We start from the raw sequence: 21,953 nt of genomic DNA on the forward strand, positions 1-21,953 counted from the left end.
GGGTTAGAGAAGAGATTTCTATACGAGTGTGGTAGCTACTGTTTTTTAGCATAGTTTTTCAAGCACCTAAATTCACACCAGTCACTATATTGTTAAATTTTTAGTCTAACCTCTGGATTGTCACGGCTCCCCGCGATTCTGCCGGCGTGGCCGCACTGAAACATAGTGGCCACACCGACAGTAAAATCTCATACTTAATTTTGTTGTGGCAAACCGCTGCCCTCTTTCTATTCCAGTCCACAGCGAGTACGGTGTTCCTAGCGACGCCGGCCGCTGTGGTTCCAGTTTTAATGAGACTTACCTCCACCCACATCAAAGATGGCGCCAAAGTGCGTGTGACATCGGTCAGAGGTCAGAGACAGCCAATTACAGCCTAAGGAGGGTTATTTAAATCTAAATAACCTTTCTGTCAGTGCCCTTTAATGGTTTCCACTAGCGAGAGTGTGTTCCTGATTGCGTTTTTCTGGTATTTGACTTTGGCTTCGTTTTGATTTCCCTAATTTCTGGTTTCCTTGACTTCTGGCTTTCCTCATCGTTGTGTCCCTTTCTGTGTCCCTGACTTTGGCAAGTATTTCGACTTTTCTCTGTTACATTAAGTCCGGCCATTGTAATGTCCGGTTAGATGTTATCCTTAGTCCTAGGTGTGATACTATTCTGCGTGCTGGATCAACTATAATCCTGACATGGATATACTCACTTGGGTTGATTGTAATAAAACAAGAAAGTAAGACTAGATTGCCCATGAATTATAACTCCCATGGGGAAGATACTGCATCAAGATAAGAACTGTACAACGGAAATGAATGTGTTTCTATAATGCACATCAACTATTCTTAGGCCTAGTCTATCTTCTAAATAAATTGTATCTTAAAATAGATTTCTATGGATTTCATGGAAAAAAAACAAATATAATATGTCCAGTGTAAGTCTATTATTGTAAGGATTAAAATGATTAACTGCTAAGACAATTATGTTACACCTGCAGTTGGCTAGCTCACCATAGAACATTCCTGCTTTCTTTTATAGATACAGCCCAGGGGAAAGGCAGGTGTGGACATTATCAAGTAAACCTCTGAGTAATTAAACTAGCCCGTAAATCAATCTCAAGCTGTGTTATTAATAACGGTGTTACTCCTTCCTTTGTAGGCCCCCTTAGTTCGTTCTTTTTTTGTTTGTTTTTTGTTTTAATCCATTAACTATTCATGGGTTTCCATATGCTGCTGTTCTGTCTGATATATTTTTATAACTCTATTGCTGTATGACTGATGGGAGCATTTCTTAGGGTCTTTCTGCAGGGCCACCATTATTTCAGTTGACATCTGCATTTTCACAAAATTGGCTTCATTTAAATTTAATTTGCAAGCTCCATTGCTGGCAGGAAAAATGTAGCATTCTCTCCAGGAATTATGAGAGAATGAACAAGATTGGAAACCATCCATTTTTCATTAAGGTAACCAACCTCTGATGGTTATGCTGGCTTTGGTTTAGATGTTGATGGCTGGGGCACACCAACACAAGATTAAAAGTTGTATGTATTAAAGCCAAGCCCAAGGGAATGAATTTGGGAGTGATTTTATGCAAAGTGGAAATGTATGACTATAGGTGAGTATTTGTGTAGAGTGCAATGTGGAGATGTATTTATGTGGAAGACAACGGATTTGTGTGTGTGTGAGAAAGTGAGGATGTATTTGTGTAGTGTGACTGTGTGTGAGAAGGTAGAGGTATATTTTGTGGTGTATTAGTATGTGTGCAGTTTTAGTGTGGTGTTTTTATGGATTGTATGTCTGAATGGCCACACCCATCAAAAATAACAACAGTCTCGGCTACAAAACCACCACAAGCCCACCACTACACCAAGGTATTCCAGTACTGGTGGGTCCACTCGGAAGGAGACATCCATGTGCAGAAGAGAAACATGCTTAAACGAGCAACCCTGGTCTGGGTTCCAGATAAATATTGACAGCAGGAGAGTAGGGGTGTGCTCACAAATGTATCTTTATTTTTAGACGAAAGCTCAGGTGTACAAATTACAGGTATAGGAGTAGATTGGAGATGATCTGAAACAATTCCTTGTGAAGTGAAATAACTTGGACATTGTCAGGCACGAATTTACTTCTAATTTGGCTCAACATAGGGTCATTTATGTAATAGGAAAATTTAGCACAATTAATAATAATAATACTGATAATAATATTGGAATGATGATGATGATGATAATAATAATAAAAAGGTAGTCAAAATATATAAAAAGGTTGGCTGTGGGATTACCCATCCATCCAAAAAGTGCATGCAAAATGAATTGGAAATGTGATTGGCAAAAACAGTGCAGCCAATCACTTACTTTGGAGCTATGATACTTAATTTTTAATGGGTATGGGTTTTAAAGTTTGTTTTTTAAAGTAGGCCTATATCAATGGGAAGAAGATAAGATAAGTTTGACTGTGCTGGACTGGTTAAAATAAAAAACTTTTTATTATAATATATGTTTCAATGACATATAGCAGCAGTACCTGTGGGATGTTCTACCTCTGGATGAGTAACCTCTGCAATAAAATATGTAAATAATTAAAGCATACTCCTCATACTCCAACCTTAAATATTTCTCCCCAGTTTTTACTTTTCCTACTGGTGGGACGGCCAAGACCTCTCTTTTTTTTGTTGAAGCACACGGGTTCCTGCTAGCAGGATTAGCCAGAAAGCTCCCCGGGTGGCATACTGCAGGACACCTTAATCCGAGCTGTTTGAAGTTATGGAGTGTGGTGGACTGCCTGGTATCCTGGCTGGGTACCTCTGCCAAGAACACTTCCTAGCTAGATTTTCCACCCTGGAACAGGGTCCTGTGTTACAGCTTCCAAGTGATTAAGCTCTCCTGCAGAGTGTATAGCTGTCTCACCCAAACACTAGCCGAGACTTAGTGAAGGGTGAAGTAGAACTGGTTTTATTGAGTGAACCACAGGTTTATATAGGGATAATCACAACTGGGGGTCATCAAACAAAGCAATACAAGTCACTCTTTGGAGTCTTGGTGTCAGTGGCGTCACTAGGGGGGGGGGGGCCCAGAGGGGGCCATGCCCCCCCCTAGATCAGACTGTGCCCCCCTTTGTGCCACCCCAATTAAAAGTGAACTTACTGCTGGCTGGGCTCCCTCCAGGTTACTGAGAGCCCAGCCCCTGAGCAGTTGGATCCCCCTGCATGTAAATACAGACAGACACTGGAGGGAGGAGGGAGCAGGAAGCAGGCTATGCTCACTGTGCACCACTCTCCTGCTCCCCCAGCAGAAACAAAGGGGAGACTTCCTGCAGGCTGGAGAATGGTTCCTCCTCCACAGCAGTAAAAGTCTCCCCTTCAGCCTGCTTCCTGCTCCCTCCTCCCTCCTGTGTCTGCCCGTGTGTACAGGGGGATTCCCCTGCCTGCAGGATCTGCTCAGGGGCTGGGCTCTCAGTAACCTGGAGGGAGCCCAGCCAGCAGTAAGTTCAGAATGGATCCTCCTCCACAGCACAAGCACAGGTATGGCCCACATGGAGCCCAAGGGGGCTGATTTGGGGATGTTTGTGTGTGTGTGTGTATAAAGTGTGACTAAACTGGTGTGAGTGACATTGTGTGTGTATAGTTCAGTAAGAGTGTGTGTTAGTGAGAGTGTGAGACATTGTGTGTGTGTGTGTGTATACTTAATAGTGTGTGTCAGTGACGTTGTGTGTATACGTAATAATAATGTGTTAGTGTGTGTCATTGTGTGTATACTTAATAAATGTGTGTTAGTGAGAGTGTGTAACGTGTGTATACTTCAGTAAGAGTGTATGTTAGAGTGTGTAAGTGACATTGTGTGCAAGTGACTATGCGACCAATTATATCCATAATACATTTTATAGATCATAATGAAATTTTTTTTTCTTACAGTGAACCTGTCAGACAGGTCCACTGTAACATTATTTAACATAAACCCATTACTATAAATTAAATCCCACAATATTATAAATAAAAACCCACCAAATGATGAAAATATTATTATCACAGCTATAAATTATATATTTCATGTAAAATGTATGTATTACAGACATCCCAACATGCAAAAATGCATTTCAGGGAGGTGGCTTCACAAGTTACTACGCCACCCCCGTGCACATGTGCGGTCACTCCGCCTCCCCCTGACATGCTTGCGCTCACTCCCCCCCCCCCTCAACTAACACACAGACACACATATATGCGTACTGGCACATACACACACTCTGGCACATACACACTGACACACAGATACACACATTGAAACGCACACTGGCAAATACAATCAGATACACACACAGATACACACACATATTGACATGCACAGAAGTCATACTTTATAGATTTGATTGTGTGTGTGATTTCCGGGATATTGTGTATGATCTGCGAGTGTCAGGGAACCGCATTCAACATGCAAGAGTCTCCCTGAACTACCGGGAGACTTGGGATGTCTGGCATTTGGCAGTATGTGTGTATGGATGTATGTATAAGGCAGTGTGCGTGTATGGGTGTATGTATTAGGCAATATATTTATTGTGCAATATGTGTGTGCAGATGGATGTATTAGGCAGTATGTGTGTATGGATGTAAGTATTATTCAGTGAGCATGTATTAGGCAGTGTGCGTTTATGGGTCTATGTATTAGGCAATATGTGTGTATAGATGTATGCATCAGGCAATATGTGTGTATAAATGTATGGATGGATGTATTAGGCAGTGTGTGTATGGGAGTGTATGTATTAGGCAATATATGTATTGTGCAATATGTGTGTGCAGATGGATGTATTAGGTAGTGTGTGTGTATGGGTTTGTATGTTTCAGGCAATATGTGTGTATAAATGTATGGATGGATGTATTAGGCAGTGTGTGTGTATGGGTGTGTATGTATTAGGCAATATGTGTGCAGGAGCAGAGCAAACAGAGGAGCAGAACAAGCAGACAAGAGGCTGAGCAGAGCAAGCAGAGAGGAGCAGAGCAAGTAGAGAGGAGCGGAGCAGAGCAAGTAGAGAAAGCAGAGCAAGTCGAGAGTAGCGGAGCAGAGCAAGCAGAGAGGAGGCAGAGTAGAGAGCAGCAGAGCAAGCAGAGAGAAGCAGAGCAAGTCGAGAGTAGCGGAGCAGAGCATGCAAATAGAAGCACAGCATGCAGAGAGGAGGCAGAGCAGAGCAAGCAAAGAGGAGCAGAGCAAGCATAGAGGAGCAAGAGCAAAGGAGGCAGAACAGAGCCAGCAGAGAGGAGCAGGTATTGTGGCCCGCGGCCTCTGCCACATCTAGGTTCTGAGAAAAGTGAATTATTGCACTGATTACAGTGAGTGCTGTGAGTGTGACAAAGGTTACTTACTCCTGATTGCAGACAGTGAGTGGTATGACAGTGGCACTTACTCCTGAGATTGCAGACAGTGTTGTGACAGTGTCACCTTACTTACCAGAGATTGCAAACAGTTTGCAGTGCGGCCCCACATAAGGTGTGCAACCTTACCTACCTGAGAGTGCAATTTGCAGAGGGACTGAGTGAGCGGAGCAGACACTCCAGACAGTGGCACTACTACTGTAAGTAACGTGAACTTATATTGCAGCTTTTGAGTAAATGATATGTATATACCCAGTGTGGCGAAACCAACCTCGCCACTGGGCCCTGGAGAAGCCTGTTTGCCCGCCTCTTGCCTTTGGACTATGGCCCAGACTTTATGTGAATGTGTTAACCCAGATAGCTATGCCATGGAGCCCATTCGTGTAGTTAAAGACTTCGGCCCCATGGCAAGTGAACTGTGTGAGTAGGATCTGCGCGCTATTCGGTAGTTTTGTGCGCTCAGATCCCAGCTATCTGGGGATAGGTGAAATGTCTGTGTGTTATGTGTAAAAGGTGAATTTATGTATTTTAAAGTGTTTTACTGTCTTTGTGTCCCCATGTGCTCAATGGAGTCTGTCTCTGTGCTGGGAGGTAATTGGATTACTTCTCCAGCACAGAGAAGGCCCTGTAAAACCGGTCTGAGCTGGAAAGCTAGGGGTTTTAAAAGATACTTTACTAACTTTTGAACCCCTGGTCTGATCCATGCCATTTTTTAATATGTTGTTCCCCTGAATGGATTGATTGTGGATATGTAATTGTATGTGAATGTGATGTATGGTTTTGAAGTTATAAATATTGTGTAAAAAGTATATTTTAAACTGTATGAATAATGGGATTATGCGTCACACTAAGTGGAGGGGATGTGTGGGTTGCACCCGTGATACTATTGGTTATTTTATGCCTCCCCCTGGGTGTGGCCTGTATGTGTACTCTTGTAATAAAAGCCAGGCTGGATGTGCCAGTCCAGAGTTCCTGTTTTACCCTCAAAGTGAAGTGTCGTTTCATTATTGGGGGAGGATTTATTGTATGCTGTTCCAGTTTGACTGCTAGGATTGAAAACCTATTTGTATGGTTCCTATTCAACTGTCTACAGCATTCAGAGGCTTGAGAGGATTTATATGCTTCGCAGATTCGGTGATTGTGGTGTCTGCCAGAGTGCTTGGAGTCCTCAGGAAGCGCTAGGAGCATCCTTTAACGGAGGTACCCAGTCGGGGTGCCAGGCGATCCGTTACACCCAGGATTCCATTTTGTGAGCGTGAGAATTAAACAAGTAATTTTAGTTTGTGTTGGTATACTATTCACCAACTATAGGTCAGGGCACAAACTTTAGTGCCAACCATTTTTAGTTGTTCATGGAAGTAGAGCTAAATCTGCTCTTCTGAAAAATTCCTTTGAGTTAGCATTTCAAAATACAACTTTGTGTCACTTTAAAATGCTTAAACTGTAGCGTAGAGAATACGCTAGAATAGAATATGTGAAATATTTATATAGAAGTGTTAATTTAAATTCCCTTCAAATTGCATGTTGTAAATTATTTTAAAAATACATATTTAAAAAAAAAAATAGTTTTGTATCAATTCTGGCATCATGAGATATTGTTACAATTGCATATCTAAAGCAGACTTTAAGGGCAAGGTGCCAGAAATCTGAATTTTGTTAACTTTTAAATGTTCTCCACGTGTGTGTGTGTGTATGTGTGTACACACACACACGTTTTGTAATTGCCCCCCTACCTGTGTCCCTGGCCCCCCCATGTGCCCCCCCTAAATATGAATGCTGGAGACGCCACTGCTTGGTGTCTAGGACAGAATCAAGACTCCATAACTGAATTACCTGCCTCACACCAAGATCCATTGCACAATAGCTATTGTAATATAAACTAATTATATTCCTTTCTGTTTTTATCTTTTATACACACAGACACACTAACACAATTATCTCTCATAGTACAAGAAAACGTCTAAAACACATATAATACTATACAGCAGAGGAAAGGTGTCTCTGGAACAATAGGACAATGCCCTTCTGGAAAAAAAAACAAGGAAGAATGGGTAAGGGGGTGGATTAACTTGCAAACAAATACATTACACACCCTGTACCTATAATGGGCACAAGGTGACTAAAACATAGGAGTAATCTGGGGACCTACATAAAGTGTCCATCCTTAGCCCCCAATGATGGTGACTACCATTGCACAGAGCCCCTAGAGTAAGTAGATAGGCAGTTCCGGGATGTAATGCTATGCGGTAATATACCTCTATAACGTGATATGTTACACAAATAAACTCAGAATTCTAGCAACCTAACTACTTCGGTGTCATTTGTCAGGCAATTCTCCAGGCTTGTATATGCTGTGCTGATTGGATTTCCAAGTATGGTTTACAGCCATTACGATTTCCTCGGGAAGAAATGAAGCCCTAACATCAACCGTACAATTTCCCCTCTTTCCAATAAAACTTTTGATATTTTTGCAGTATTCGGTCTTGGTGTTCTTTATTCTTGGTATAACTGGGGACTGAGGGTTCAGTGCTGATATTTAAGGTAGGAGTAGGTGTGTTTCATTGCAGAGGATACTCATCCACCACTTTAAAAAGAACATCATATAGGTACTGCTGTTATACTAAGGGAAAAAAAGAATGTACGGTATATAAAATTTCTGGTTTTTGGAGGTATCCAGCTCCTTGGAAGACACCAAGGAATAAAGGAATATACAGGATCACTATATTTTGATGTATTTTCTTATAGCACATTATTTTATGGGAAAAGAAGATAGAAATAAGAGGAACCCGTATATCTAATATTAGTCTCGATTTAATATTTTGGGATAAGCTTTTGAAATGATTTAATACTTTTGGATAAACATTCAAACTGACTTCATAGTGTGAAAAAATATTTTAATATTTAGATTTTTAAAAATATATATTTTTATATGTGATATATTTTTTCATGTTGTAATATTTTGAAAAATAAATATTTTAAAAGCTTATCCTAAAATATGAAAATCATGAAATGGGCAGGTGCAGGTAAAGCTGTGTGTCACCTATTCCCTTGTTCTATCCATTAATGACTCCAGTGAAAAGGAGTCATCAGTGAATAGATGGAAGGCTAGTGAGCAATTAAACTCACCTACATCACCATGGCCAAATCTCAGTTTATCTAATTTGGAATAATTTTGGAGGTTCATACATTTTGGAGGTTCATTTTAACATGCAAATTACCATAAAAGAGCTCCACAACTTAGATTTTAGCTAGTTTGTGTTCCCGTTGAGCTGTTAACCTTTCAAGGTATCAGATGCTTACAAAAGATACCTGGAAAACTACTGTACGAAACTAGAAAAGGAATCCCAGTGGCTTAATAACAAAGATGTGAATGACACATTCTAATTAAGTCCACAGGGGTCATAGAATTCTACTAATAGATTCACCAAGGTTTTCTTTATAGTAAACTCCTTCACTGTCACCTTGTCTCACAGATAATTATACTGCTCCTGATGGCATCAGTTGGAGTTGTGAGGCATTGTGAAGGTATTATTTTTACCCTTTCCTGGCAGGTGTAACATTAGCAGCAGAATGTTATATTTTCAGATTTTTTTTTTTACTTCATCCTAAATTTTTATTTTTAGCTACCTGTAAGACTGTTCTCTTTGAACTTTTCATTGTGGGAATTTCAAGATGTAGAATAAAGTACATGTGCCGTGAGAAGAACTGTACAGCACAGAGATGTTTTGCAAGTTCTTCAACAAAGTCTAAATAGTTGTGTTATTATCGCAATTTTTTATTTACACAGGGTCAAAAAGGCCACTGAGTTGGCACCTTTACGATTGACTTTTTTTTTTTTTAACAAAAATAGAAGATATATGTGTGTGAGAACCCCATTACATTATCTTATACAAATGGTCTAATCCACATGGACATACTAGAAAGTTCCCTCACCTTGAAAGATACAGGAACCCTATAAAATGTTTTGGTTTTCTTTCCTCTCTGTATTTATGCGTTCAGTTTCTCCTGAATCGTCATTTATCTCTGTTTTGGGTGATCAGTGACTTTTCCGAATTTCTGAACTATGAAACACTATATATGGACAATTCATAAAGCAAGCAAAACAGATAATAGACCCATAATTTTGAACGATTCATGATTTGGAGTTCTATCCATTATGTCCAAAAAAGATAATTGATGGGAAAAAAAGTTAATTGATGGTTAGGGGACAGCCATTAAATGTAAATTTTATTTACAGATCAAGTGTGGAAGTAACCATATAGAGGGGGGAAAAGGATGAGCAGTAGAAATAAATCTAGTTGTGAGTTCACTCTCTGTGTCTGTTACATATTCATCAAACTCTTAATTTTACCAGACTGAAAACTGAAGATGTGAGTTGGAAAAGTCTTCCAATTCAAGTAATTTTGGCAAAATTGGGCAATTTGTATTTTAACAGGGTTATTTTCTAAAGTTAGAATTCAAACTGAATTCAGAGTGACATCTAATCATTAAGGTCAAAATAGCTGAAATGGAAAATTCTCGAAGTCAGCTATGCTTTAAGTTTGGCTTCTCCGCCTTAAATTTGAAATTTACTTTGAATTATCAGTTTCGTAAACAACCTTGTAAGCCAGTAAAAGTTGCAGTGAATGGACAAAAGCCGATGAACCGTTGAGACTCCGTTGAGGCTGTTCGAGTGCTCTAGATGGTTGAGATTATGGATTGTCTCCTCAATAAATGACACTGAATCACCCAATCATATATTTTATATGTAAAATATAGATAATGGATTTGATATTCAAATCAATATTTATTGGCTCTGATAAACCTTTAATGGCGGGACTTAAATTGAGCCGAACTGATATGGGTTTATCGGGTGCCGATAAACTGCTATGTGATGGCGTGAATGCAATAAAGACTTCTATTTGAAAAAAATATATAGCAACATACAAGTAAAATAGTAAGATATACAGAAACACATTCTAGTAATAAATAATTCACAATTCTTACTACACTTCCCAACAGAATAATGGAAGTCTTTCTAGCCTGGAGATCTCTCCTACATCTCTTGTCCTCAATATATAATAAATGATAGCTCATTCACCACATGGGTATTGTGAGTTTAGAAGAAGCTGTATGTATTAGCTGAGTTATCAAACTTGGAAAATTTCTGCAACCTATTTTTCCAGCCTAGCTATTTTTGACTATAAGGTTCAATACTTTTTCAGTTTGTCACAATTTCCTATTTTAAGGCATTGATTTAATATTTTTGGATAAGCTTTTGAAATGATTTTGAAATGATGATTTTGGAAAAAAAAGTTTATATATATATATATATTGGGACAGAGGGACTAGTAGCTCAGCAAAGGGAATTAGGTTTTTAAACTTGTTAAATGACACCTTCATGTCAGAACTTGTACAAGCACCAACTAGAATGGATGCTTGTCTGGACCTGGTTTTAACAAACAACGTTGATCTTTTGACCAACATTCAAGTAGGTGAGCACTTGGGGAATAGTGATCACAATATAGAGTCCTTTGAAATAAACTCAAAAAAACAAAAGCACATGGGGTATACTAAAACATATAATTTTAAAAAGGCCAATTCAATAAGTTAAGGGCAGCTTTACAATAGATTGACTGGCATAAACTCTTTAGTGAAAAGAACACTGAGGATAAATGGATCATCTTCCAACAAGTATTAGAAAGGTACATTTCTCAGTATGTACCATTGGGAAATAAATATAAAAGAAACAAATTAAAACCAATGTGGCTTAGTAGAGAAGTAAAACAAGAGATTAAAAATAAGAAAAGGGCATTTAAAGCATTTAAATCAGACAAATCAGATGCGTCTTATAAAAGATATAAGGAAGCAAATAATGCGTGCAAAAAGGCAATTAGATTTGCTAAACTTCAGAATGAAAAAAATGATAGCTAAAGAGAGCAAAACCAACCCCAAAGCATTTTTTAAGTACATAAATTCTAAAAAACCCAACAAAGAAAGTGTAGGTACACTAAAAACTGAAACGGGGGTGTTAGTTAATGAAGACCAGGAAAAGGCAGGAATTTTAAATAATAATTTATCCTATTATATATATATTAAGGAAGAACCCATGGCAGTAGATGTGCAAATGATTGCTACTAAAAACTTGCAGAATAATTGTAATTGGTTAACTCAAGACAAGGTGCTGCAGAAAGTTAATATAAACAAAGCTCCAGGGCCTGACGGTATCCATCCACGAGTACTTAAGGAACTAAGTGTAGAAATAAGTGAACCTCTGTTTTAAATCTTTCAAGATTCTTTTCTTTTAGGAAGTGTTCCGAAGGATTGGAGGAAAGCAGATGTGGGTCCTATATTCAAAAAGGGTCCAAAATCCTTGCCTGGAAATTTTAGACCTGTGAGCTTAACTTCTGTGGCTGGGAAAATATTTGAAAGGTTATTAAGGGATAATATTCAAGAATTCTTTGAGAAGAACATGGTTATCAGCAAAAATCAGCACGGTTTTATGAAGCACAGGTCATGTCAAACTAACTTGATTGCGTTCTACGAAGAAGTAAGTCGAAGTATAGATCAGGGTGTTGCAGTGGATGTAATCTATTTGGATTTTGCCAAGGCATTTGATACAGTTCCACACAATAGATTAGTGTTCAAACTCAAGGAAATCGGTCAAGATGAAAATGCTTGTTCTTGGGCAAAACATTGGCTTAAAAGTACAAAGAGTTGTTATTAATGGTACATTTTCAAGCTGGACAGAGGTGGCAAATGGTGTCCCTCTGTTCTGGGACCCCTTCTATTTAACATGTTTATAAAGGATCTTGAAGACAGCATTGAAAGTCATGTTTCAGTGTTTGTAGATGACACAAAACTCTGTAAAATAATACAATGTGAGCAAGATATTACTTTGCTGCAGAGGGATTTAGATAGACTGGGGGACTGGGCACTCAAAAGACAGATTAAGTTTAATGTTGAAAAATGCAAAGTTATGCACTTTGGCGTAAAGAATACACAAGCAACGCATACCCTTAATGGAAGCGAATTAGGGATAACAACACACGAAAAGGACTTGGGAATTGTTATAGACAACAAACTATGCAACAATGTGCAATGTCAATCAGCAGTGGCCAAGGCCAGTAAGGTATTGTCATGCATGAAAAGGGGCATTCATTCTCGGGACGAGAATATCATTTTGCCTCTTTATAAATCACTGGTAAGACCACATATTGAATATGCTGTGCAATTTTTAGCACCTGTTCTAAAGAAGGATATTATGGCACTAGAAAAAGTGCAGAGGCGGGCTACAACATTAATAAAAGGAATGGAACATATCAGCAATGAAGAAAGGTTAACAAATTAACAAACCTATTTAGTTTAGAAAAACGTCGCCTGAGAGAGGATATGATAACATTATACAAATATATTCGAGGCCAATACAAACCATTGTCTGGAAATCTATTCACAAACTGAACTTTACATAGGACACGAGGCCATGCGTTTAGACTGGAAGAAAGAAGATTTTGTCCAAGGCAAAGGAAAGTTTTTTTTACTGTAAGAACAACCAGGATGTGGAATTCTCTGCCTGAAGAAGTGGTTTTATCAGAGTCCATACAGATGTTCAAACAGCTACTAGATGCATACTTGCATTCCAAAATTGCACTGTACGACTACCTTCCAAGCTTCAACATGGAGAAGTTGAGCAGTACAATCCTGGGAATAGTAACCCATTGTCAGGAATCGCTATCTAACTCTTGGTTTCTTCATTTTCTTGACCAACCATTAAGTTTCATTACATGGTTTTCTTGTACCAGGCATGTTGTTGTTAAATATTATTTCCAATTTAAAGGAGCTCTATAGGCACCTAGACCACTTCATGTCAATGAAGTGCTCTGAGCACCATGTCCCTGTCTGATTAACTCTGAAATTCTGCAGGAAAGGCAATGTTTACATTGCAAGGATTAAATGCTTCTAGTGGCTGTCACTCCAAAGTAGCAAAGTAAAACTGAACTATTTCTATCATATGGTCTCATAGAGAGAATCTGAACGGATTGGCTGAGATGATCAGTCTTTATTATCTCAGCTAAGGGGGCAGGACCGAGGGAGGAAAGATAACCAAAATATTTTTTCTTCTGCACAGGGGTTGAAGGAGATAACCTTACAAGTTAGAAGGGAACTATAGCATTAGAAATACACGTTAATATTCCTAACAATAGTGTTCCTTTAATGAAAATATCAGTAATCTGGGTATATTAATTTATTGGCATATTTTGCTTAATACAACCCTAATTCTTATTTTGTAAATAGGTTTTCCCCTTATATTTATTAGTTGACAACTTCATATTGATTTTTTTGTAGATATTTTTCCTAACAACCTAAGAGGCCTTTTAAAAACAGATGTATCTCATCTCCGTTCACATGACACTAATTGCAAACAGGTGGCCTCTGTTCATCTAATTTTGTAACATGTCCAGTCGAACGCCAAATCCTGCCACTTCCATCTCAAAAACATTGCGCGCATCTGCCCCTACTTAACGCCAGATGCGGCTAATGTGCTGGTCCATGCCACTGTCCTCTCTGGCCTTGACTACTTCAATCCACTTCTTAGTGGTCATACATGCTCCCAACTTGCCCCATTGCAGTCTATAACGAATGCTAATCTTCCTGTCTACCCGCACCTCCCATGCCTCCCCCTCTGTCAGTCCCTGCATTGGCGTCCTGTAAGATATAGGGCTCAATATAAAATTCTGGTTCTTGCTTTCAAATCTCTACATAACTCCCACCTATCTATTCTCCCTAATACACAAGTATGTCACGTCTAGGCCCCTAAGCTCTGTCGAAGACATGCGTCTATCCTCTGTTCGTACTCCCACCTCTGATGCTCGCATTCAAGATTTCTCTAGGGCTGCACCAAACTCCTTTCCCTTCTCCGTTAGACACTCATCCAGTTTCCACTCCTTCAAAAAATCATTCAAAACTCACTTTTTCACAAAAGCATATTAATTAAACTGTGATTGGCTCCAAAAAAAACCCACACTAAGTCTTCATTGAATACTATTCTACCAATCGACTTCAGTAATACTTCTATTACCTTTTCTGTCACTTTACCCCACTCCCTTTAGCATGTAAGCTCATTGAGCAGGTCCCTCAACCTCTCTGTTTCTGTGCGTCAAACTTGTCTGGTTACAACTACATTTTTCTTAGTCCACCCATTGTAAAGCCCATACAGATGTTCAAACAGCTACTAGATGCATACTTGCATTCCAAAATTGCACTGTACGACTACCTTCCAAGCTTCAACATGGAGAAGTTGAGCAGTAAAAAAACTCACTTTAGAGAACAATCCTGGGAATAGTAACCCATTGTCAGGAATCGCTATCTTACTCTTTGTTTCTATTGAATTTGTTGGCGCTATATATATATAATAATATTAATTATAATAATAATGTAAAGGCATCCTTTGTGAGATCATTTGTGCAATGTACTATGAGGTTGCAGTGGTGCATTTGGTGAATTTTGCAAACAGCATTCAGCTGATGAGTAAGTGAATAATAAGCAGACTATGTCTGACAAATAATTGTGGCTCACGTTATTGATTAGGTTTATTTAGTGGAGCCAGTTCTGTTGACCTTCTAATTTTATTAAGTAAGGGCAAAGCTCTTGAAACCTATGTCTATGTGATCAGGGACCCAAACAACCTTGGGAACCCTGAGTGCATTTTCATATATGTGCCCCAAGTACTAATCTTTTCCTTAATTTAAAATTTGGGGGCTGAGTCTCTTACGAACTCATAGCTTTTATTTGGACGGCATAAGTGTACTTGTTTTCTCAGTATCCAATAAATCATTACATACCATCTCACCATAAAAAGAAATGGGCGAGAGTGGGTCTAATCAATCAAACCTCTTTTCGTAATGGGGTCTATGAGAACCATGTGTCTGCTTAGCCTTAAAGAGACACTACAGTCAACAGAACCATTACAGCTTAAAGGATCACTATAGTGTCAGGAAAACATAGCGGTTTTCCTGACACTATAGTGCCCTGAGGGTGTCCCCACCCTCAGGGTCCCCCTCCCGTGGCACTGAAGGGGTTAAAACCCCTTCAGTAGCTTACCTTATTCCAGTGCCGGGCTCCCTCGGCGCTGGCGACCTCTCCTCCCCCACCAACGTCAGCTCCCTCTGCCAACGTCAGCAGAGCCGAATGCGCAAGCGCGGCAAGTGCCACACGCGCATTCAAAGTGTCCATAGGAAAGCATTTCTCAATTTCTCGTCGCAGATGCACCTCTAGTGGCTGTCCAGAAGACAGCCACTAGAGGCTGGCTTAACCCCAAATGTAAACATAGCAGTTTCACTGAAACTGCTATGTTTGCATCTGAAGGGTTAAAATCTGAGGGACCTGGCACCCAGACCACTTCATTTAGCTGAAGTGGTCTGGGTGACTATAGTGTCCCTTTAATGTAGTCGTTCTGGTATCTATAGCCCATCCCTACAGGCTTTTCAATCTAAACCAAGCAAGTCAAACGCCCGGCCTATGGGCCGCATGTGGCGAGCTGCGAGCTGCGAGTTTGACATGTTAAGGCATAGTAGGCACCTGCTCTCCCCACATTGCTAGTGCCTACTCTGCTAAAATGTACCCGGCGGGGAGGAGAGGTCGCTGGCGACAGCAAAGGTCTTCCTGCTCCTCATTCCTCACGAGCGCCTTCTGTAGTGATGCTGGGTGACGTCATTCCGGCCCGGCATCACTAAATTGCACTCGAGAGGGAGCAGCGAGGAGCAGGAACAAAGACCCCAGGGACAGGCCCCACACCAGTTTCCAAAAGTAGGGAGCAATAAATAAAATGATTTGTGAGTGTGTACAAGAATGTATAAATGTGTGTGTCTGTCAGTGTGTGTGTGTCGGTCAGTGCATGTGTTTGTCAGTGCGTGTGTTTGTCAGTGCGTGTATGTTGGTCAGTGTTTCGATGGCCGCGGCTGGATAGTGGAGGACCTGGATGTTCACGGAGGCACGCAATGCCATGTCACATTCAGACATGATGTCAACGTGCTCCACCTTTACAGGGTTTCAAGGAGTAGCAGAAGGAGTAGAAAGAGTCACCACTCTATATACATACACACATACATACATACAGCTCCTCTAGGGATCACAAGCCGTTGGTGGACCTAATGAAATAGACTCGGCCAACTTAACTTTGATACACCAAAAGCCCAAAAATTAATCTATAATGCCCTGGCATAACTTTCCACAACATGCAATCTTATCTGGAGACTTGCATGGAAAAACGCATTTTGGTCTTTTTTAGGGGTTGAAGAAAAGAAGTTTTAAGAAGAAAACGATATCTTATGTTACGTATATTATTTTAGAAGAATTTAGTATTGGGCTTCTCCTCATTGAAGCAGGTAAGTAGCTATTTTTATTGAGTGGTGGCTAGAGCTTGGAGACCCTTAGCCACCTGGGGGGTTACATATAGCACAATTTTGGAGGGATGGATACCCCTTCCAATGGCCAACCTCTTTATAAACAATGATAGTCCTTCCTGTCATTGTGTGGAGGCTGGGAGGGACATTAGATCCTCCAGGTTAATATTTAGTTAATAGCCACTAACTGCCACCAATTGATGGGGGTTGAGGTGAACATTCAGTCCCCCCCCCCTGTTTATATTATCTAATAGCCCCCATCCGTTGGTCAATTAATTATAGTCAACCCGTAGATGAATGGGGGTTAGATAGTGACCGGCCCGCCCACCCACCCACCCACCATTTTTGATTTTACAACCTTCATCTGAAGCCCACAGTTGGGTTTGTGATGGGGAGCTGTTCCAGACCCATCCTGTATATTAAAAGTTATAGAGTAGCAATAGCTGCCTAGACACCAGTATTTTATTACAGCTGTTATCAAATAGCAGACATGCCCCCACTCACGGCATGGGGGAGGTGTAAAACCTATTTTGCACTAATGTGGACATCATATTGCCACAGGCTGTTTTTTTTAAATTATTTTTTAATGACTAACTATAAGGTTAGTTGAGAAATTAGCTTCCGAAGCACATTTTGGAGTATTTCTCTTGAGCAACTGATCTGTTTATCATGCCTGACTGCTGAAATTTGGCATTAGATCCAGTCCAAATACAATAAAAAATATTGCTCAAATGTCCATAGTCTGGGAATTCTGATTGACATACATTTACCAATATTGCTGGATTTATTCACTGTAACAAATCTCCCTTGCAATCCACCTCAATTCACTACTCCTATCTCTCAATGTTCTTTTCTTATTCATTCTGTTTTCTGTTTCTTACATAGTTACATAGTTACATAGCTGAAAAGAGACTTGCATCCATCAAGTTCAGCCTTCCTTACATATGTTTTTGCTGTTGATCCAAAAGAAGGCAAAAAACCCAGTCTGAAGCGCTTCCAATTTTGCAACAAACTAGGAAAAAATTCCTTCTTGACCCAAAAATAGCAGTCAGATGTCTCCTTGGATCAAGCGGCTATTACCCCACTAATTAGAAATGATATCCTTATATGTAATGTTTTTGCAAGTATTTATCCAATTGCAGTTTAAACATCTGTATGGACTCTGACAAATCCACCTCTTCAGGCAGAGAATTCCATATCCGTATAGTTTTAACCCCTTCAGCAACATGTGATGGGGGGTGGGAGGGAGGGAGACGGGCACTGCAGGGTCCTGCAGTGCCAGGAAAATGGATGTATTTTCCTGGCACTGGAGAGTCCCTTTAAGCTCACAGTTCTATAATTTCCAGGCAAGAATTTTGAACCCTTTTTAAATATAGGAACGACAGCCGCCTTTCTCCAACCCTCCGGTACAATACCGAAAACAAAAGAATCTTGAAAAAAAAAATGTTTACCATGTTTACCATTGAAACCATATTGCTTTCATTAACTATGTCTAATTATGTGGAATAACCTTTTATCATTTTGGCTTAGTCCTTCGGATGGCTCACAAAGTCCAAGCTTGGAAGAAAAGAGTGAGCATATCCAGAATGAAAAGATTGAGGGTCAAAGGGAAACCTCATTCATACGGCACACTGTGTTGTAGGACTGCTATTGTGTTCTCTCCTTTTATGAAGAATACTTGCTGAGACACCTTGGACAAATGGAAGGTTTTACAGCAGAGGATACAGCAACCCACACAACTGTTCTTCACCAAGGGGAACACTATTCTAAGACTTAGAGAGAATTACTACGTATTGTCTGCAACTTGGGAAGTCACCTTAATGGGAAGGCAGTTCTGGTTGCTCAGTTTGAGATTTCTTAATAGATTCTTCCAACGTCCAAACTTCATCTTGAACCTCTTTTTACAGTGGGAAATAGTTAATAGCTTTCTTAGAATTTCATAATATTTGTCATTTAATTTTATAAAATAGTTCACAACCATGCAGGCGTTTAAAATCACAAAAGAAAATTCATATTTAACAAGAAAAAAAGTGCACAGATTGTCATATTAATACACACCACAACAGATATCCAAATAAAAGGTAGACATAACTATTGGGTTTGATGATGGCTTGCTGAAGAAATATTGTTCAGTAGACACAAAACGCATCCAAGTTTTCTCTTAGTATTTTTTACTGGTTTTTTTCTTTTTCGTGTCCTAGCATTTTTTTGTTTTGGTGTATGGAAACCACATACATTTTTGCATGTTTATTAGTTCAGGCTGCCTTGTGTATCAATTTCTGCACAATTAATCAGCACACAAGAATATGCTGTAAGTTGTCATCATTGTGGTTCTTCTATATCTAGATCAAGTGCTTAGTGGAACACAAAAACCAGCACTAAATAACCAGAGTGTCGCAGTCGCCTGCAAGTGAGTTATAACAGTGGTTCCCAAACTTTTTAGGTCCAAGGCACCCTTAATATTTCAGTATTTTTCTAAGGCACCCCAAGTCAAAACAATTTTCTAGGTTGTATATATGTACAGCGCTGCGGCATATACTGGGCCCCTAATCTTGGGAGTGGCACTGGTAGATTATTTAAAGAAACAATCCAGGCACAATAACCACTACATTACGTTGTAGTGGTTAGTGCCAGTAGTTCCAAAGTGGTTAGTGCCAGTAGTGCTGTAGTTCCCTCCCAGGGTAAATAAGTTTAAGAACAGCTTGACAACTTACCTGGGGTCTGTCGGGATAGGGTCTGTAGTGTGTGTGTGTGTGTGGTGGAGTGTGTGTGTGAGGGGTGCGTGTGCGTGTGTGTGAGGAGTGCAGTGTGTTTACAGGAGTGCATTGTGTTTGTGAAGGATGTAGTTTGTGTGTGTGTGTGTTTGCGGGGTGCAGTGTGTGTGTGTGGGGGGTACAGGGTGTGTGTGGGGGGTGCAGTGTGTGTGTGAGGGGGAGCAGTGTGTGTGTGAGGGGTACAGTGTGTGTGTGAGGGGTCAGTGTGTATGGGGCAATGTGTATATGGGGGTAGTGTGTGTGTGTATGGAGTTATTGTGTGTATGGGGTAGTGTGTGGGTATGGGGTAGTGTGTGGGTATTGGGGATAGTGTGTGTGTATGCGGGGCAGAGTGTGTGTATGGGGGCAGCATGTGTGCATGGGGTAATTGTGTGTATGGTGCATAGTGTGTGTATGGAGGATAGTGTGTGTATGGGATAGTGTGTGTGTGTATGGGGGCAGTGTGTATGTATGGGGTAATTGTGTGTATATGGGGTAATTATGTGTATGGGGAGGTGATTGTTTGCATGGAGGTAGTGTGTGTGTATGGGTAAGTGTGTGTGTGTGGGGGATAGTGTGTGTGTATGGGGGCAAGGTGTGTATGGGGGATAGTGTGTGTATGGGGGTAGTGTGTGTATGGGGGATACTTGTGTGTATGAGGGTAATTGTGTGTGTATGGGGGCAAGGTGTGTATGGGGGATAGTGCATGTATTGGGGGCAGTGTGCGTGTGTTTGGGGGCACTATGGGAGTATGAGGGGGCAGTGTGTGTATTGGGGGGCAGTGTGTGTGTATGGGGCAGTGTGTGTGTATGGGGATATTGTGTGTGTGTGTGTGAGGGGGCAGTGTGTGTGTATGTGGGATAGTGTGTGTATGGAGGTGGCAGTTTTTGTGTATGGGGCAGTGTGTGTGTATGGGAGGGCAGTGTGTGTGTATGGGGGATAGTGTGTGTATGGGGGTGCAGTGTGTGTGTGTATGGGGGATAGTGTGTGTATGGGGGCAGTGTGTGTGTATGGGGGAGCTAGTGTGTGGTGTGTGTGGTGTGTGGGGGTAAGAGGGCAAATAATAAATATATACTTTATTTTTATTTTTTTATTAAAAATAAAAATTATATCCCCCCCTCCCTACTTACCTTTAACTGGGAAGGGGGACATTCCCTGCAATCCCTGGTGGTCCGGTGGGGAAGCTCTGGTGGTCCAAGTGGTGAGAGTGAACTCTAGATGTTCCGAGCTCGCAAGAGGAGAACCCGGTTCTTCACTAACCCGTGTGCAACACTATTCTTGGATTTTTACAAATGATATTCCCAAATTAGAGGTAGTGGGGGCAGTATTTAATCTAAGCACCTTTTGTGAGAGCTCCATCACTGGAAATGATGAAATAACACAACACACCTTGTTGTTTGCTCTAAATATATTTTGCTCTTGTCTATCCTGCAGTTACAATGGTACAAGGATTCTTTTTTTTTTTTTAAACAGGTTCAGTGTTGGACTGCTGACAGTGAACTTGGAGGTTTTTCCATACCTATATTTTTTGCATGTTTTCTCCATCACTGTCACAGATCTCATTTCCTTAGCTCACATACTAGTAATTAGTTAAAATAATGTTGCAATAACTGAATAAATTGCAGGATTATTCTTACCCTAGCAACTTTAGGCACTAAGGGCACATGTTTGCTCAATAGAGGTGCATATCTCTTTTCTCTCTTTTTACTGCGGCATAAGGGTGTAGACCTTTAAAAAATAAACATCTGAAAATACGATGAAGGTTATGGAATGCAAATAAATGTTGATGATCAGATGGATAATCGAGATGCTAGATTCTATTGTTTGTATGATGTCAGACAGACACGTAAATACTGTATTACGCTACTGCTGTTGTGAATTTCATCTTAAAATTGATTAATCATTGTGATCATGATTTCACCTGATTACGGACTCACGAGACTGTGAACCAGAGTAAAAAATTTATATTTAGCCAATTTGAGAAAACAAAAGACCGTGGAACCACATGTTATATGAGCCACGACAGCAGCCTTATAGTTTATGTATAATTTATTTATAGTATGTCCAAGTTAATATTTTTCTGTATGCATGAATATATCATTTTACAAGCATGGGTGTGTCTGTTGGGTTAATTCATTAAATCTTGATGATATACATATTTGAGTGAACATTTTAGTGCGGTTAACAGTTTTACTGTTAATTCTTGAAATGATATAGCAATTAGAAGTATCTTTAGTCTCAAACAGTATTTATATTTTCGAATAATTTGCGAAAAATGTAAGCACCGTTTACATTTTCATATTAACAGCTAAGTAAGATTATATGGGAATGGAAACATTTACCAATATTTAATTCAGTCATGATTACAATTTCATTATTAAGTGACCCGATTCCGTAAAACCAGGGCAATAAAACTGTTGAAAAAATAATGTGGATGGAGAGAATGTGTTTAGGAGCTGGTAAAAGGGAACGA

General features: G+C 40.0%; 1 protein-coding gene across 1 annotated transcript in view; it reads right to left on the minus strand.

The window, feature by feature from the left end:
• Window positions 1-21,953, minus strand: part of NECAB1 (N-terminal EF-hand calcium binding protein 1) — a 219,049-nt gene that overhangs the window by 102,786 nt on the left and 94,310 nt on the right. The gene's annotated exons all lie outside the window — the stretch shown is intronic.

The sequence above is a fragment of the Pelobates fuscus genome, chromosome 4 (assembly GCF_036172605.1).
Source record: "Pelobates fuscus isolate aPelFus1 chromosome 4, aPelFus1.pri, whole genome shotgun sequence".
NCBI lineage: Eukaryota > Metazoa > Chordata > Amphibia > Anura > Pelobatidae > Pelobates > Pelobates fuscus.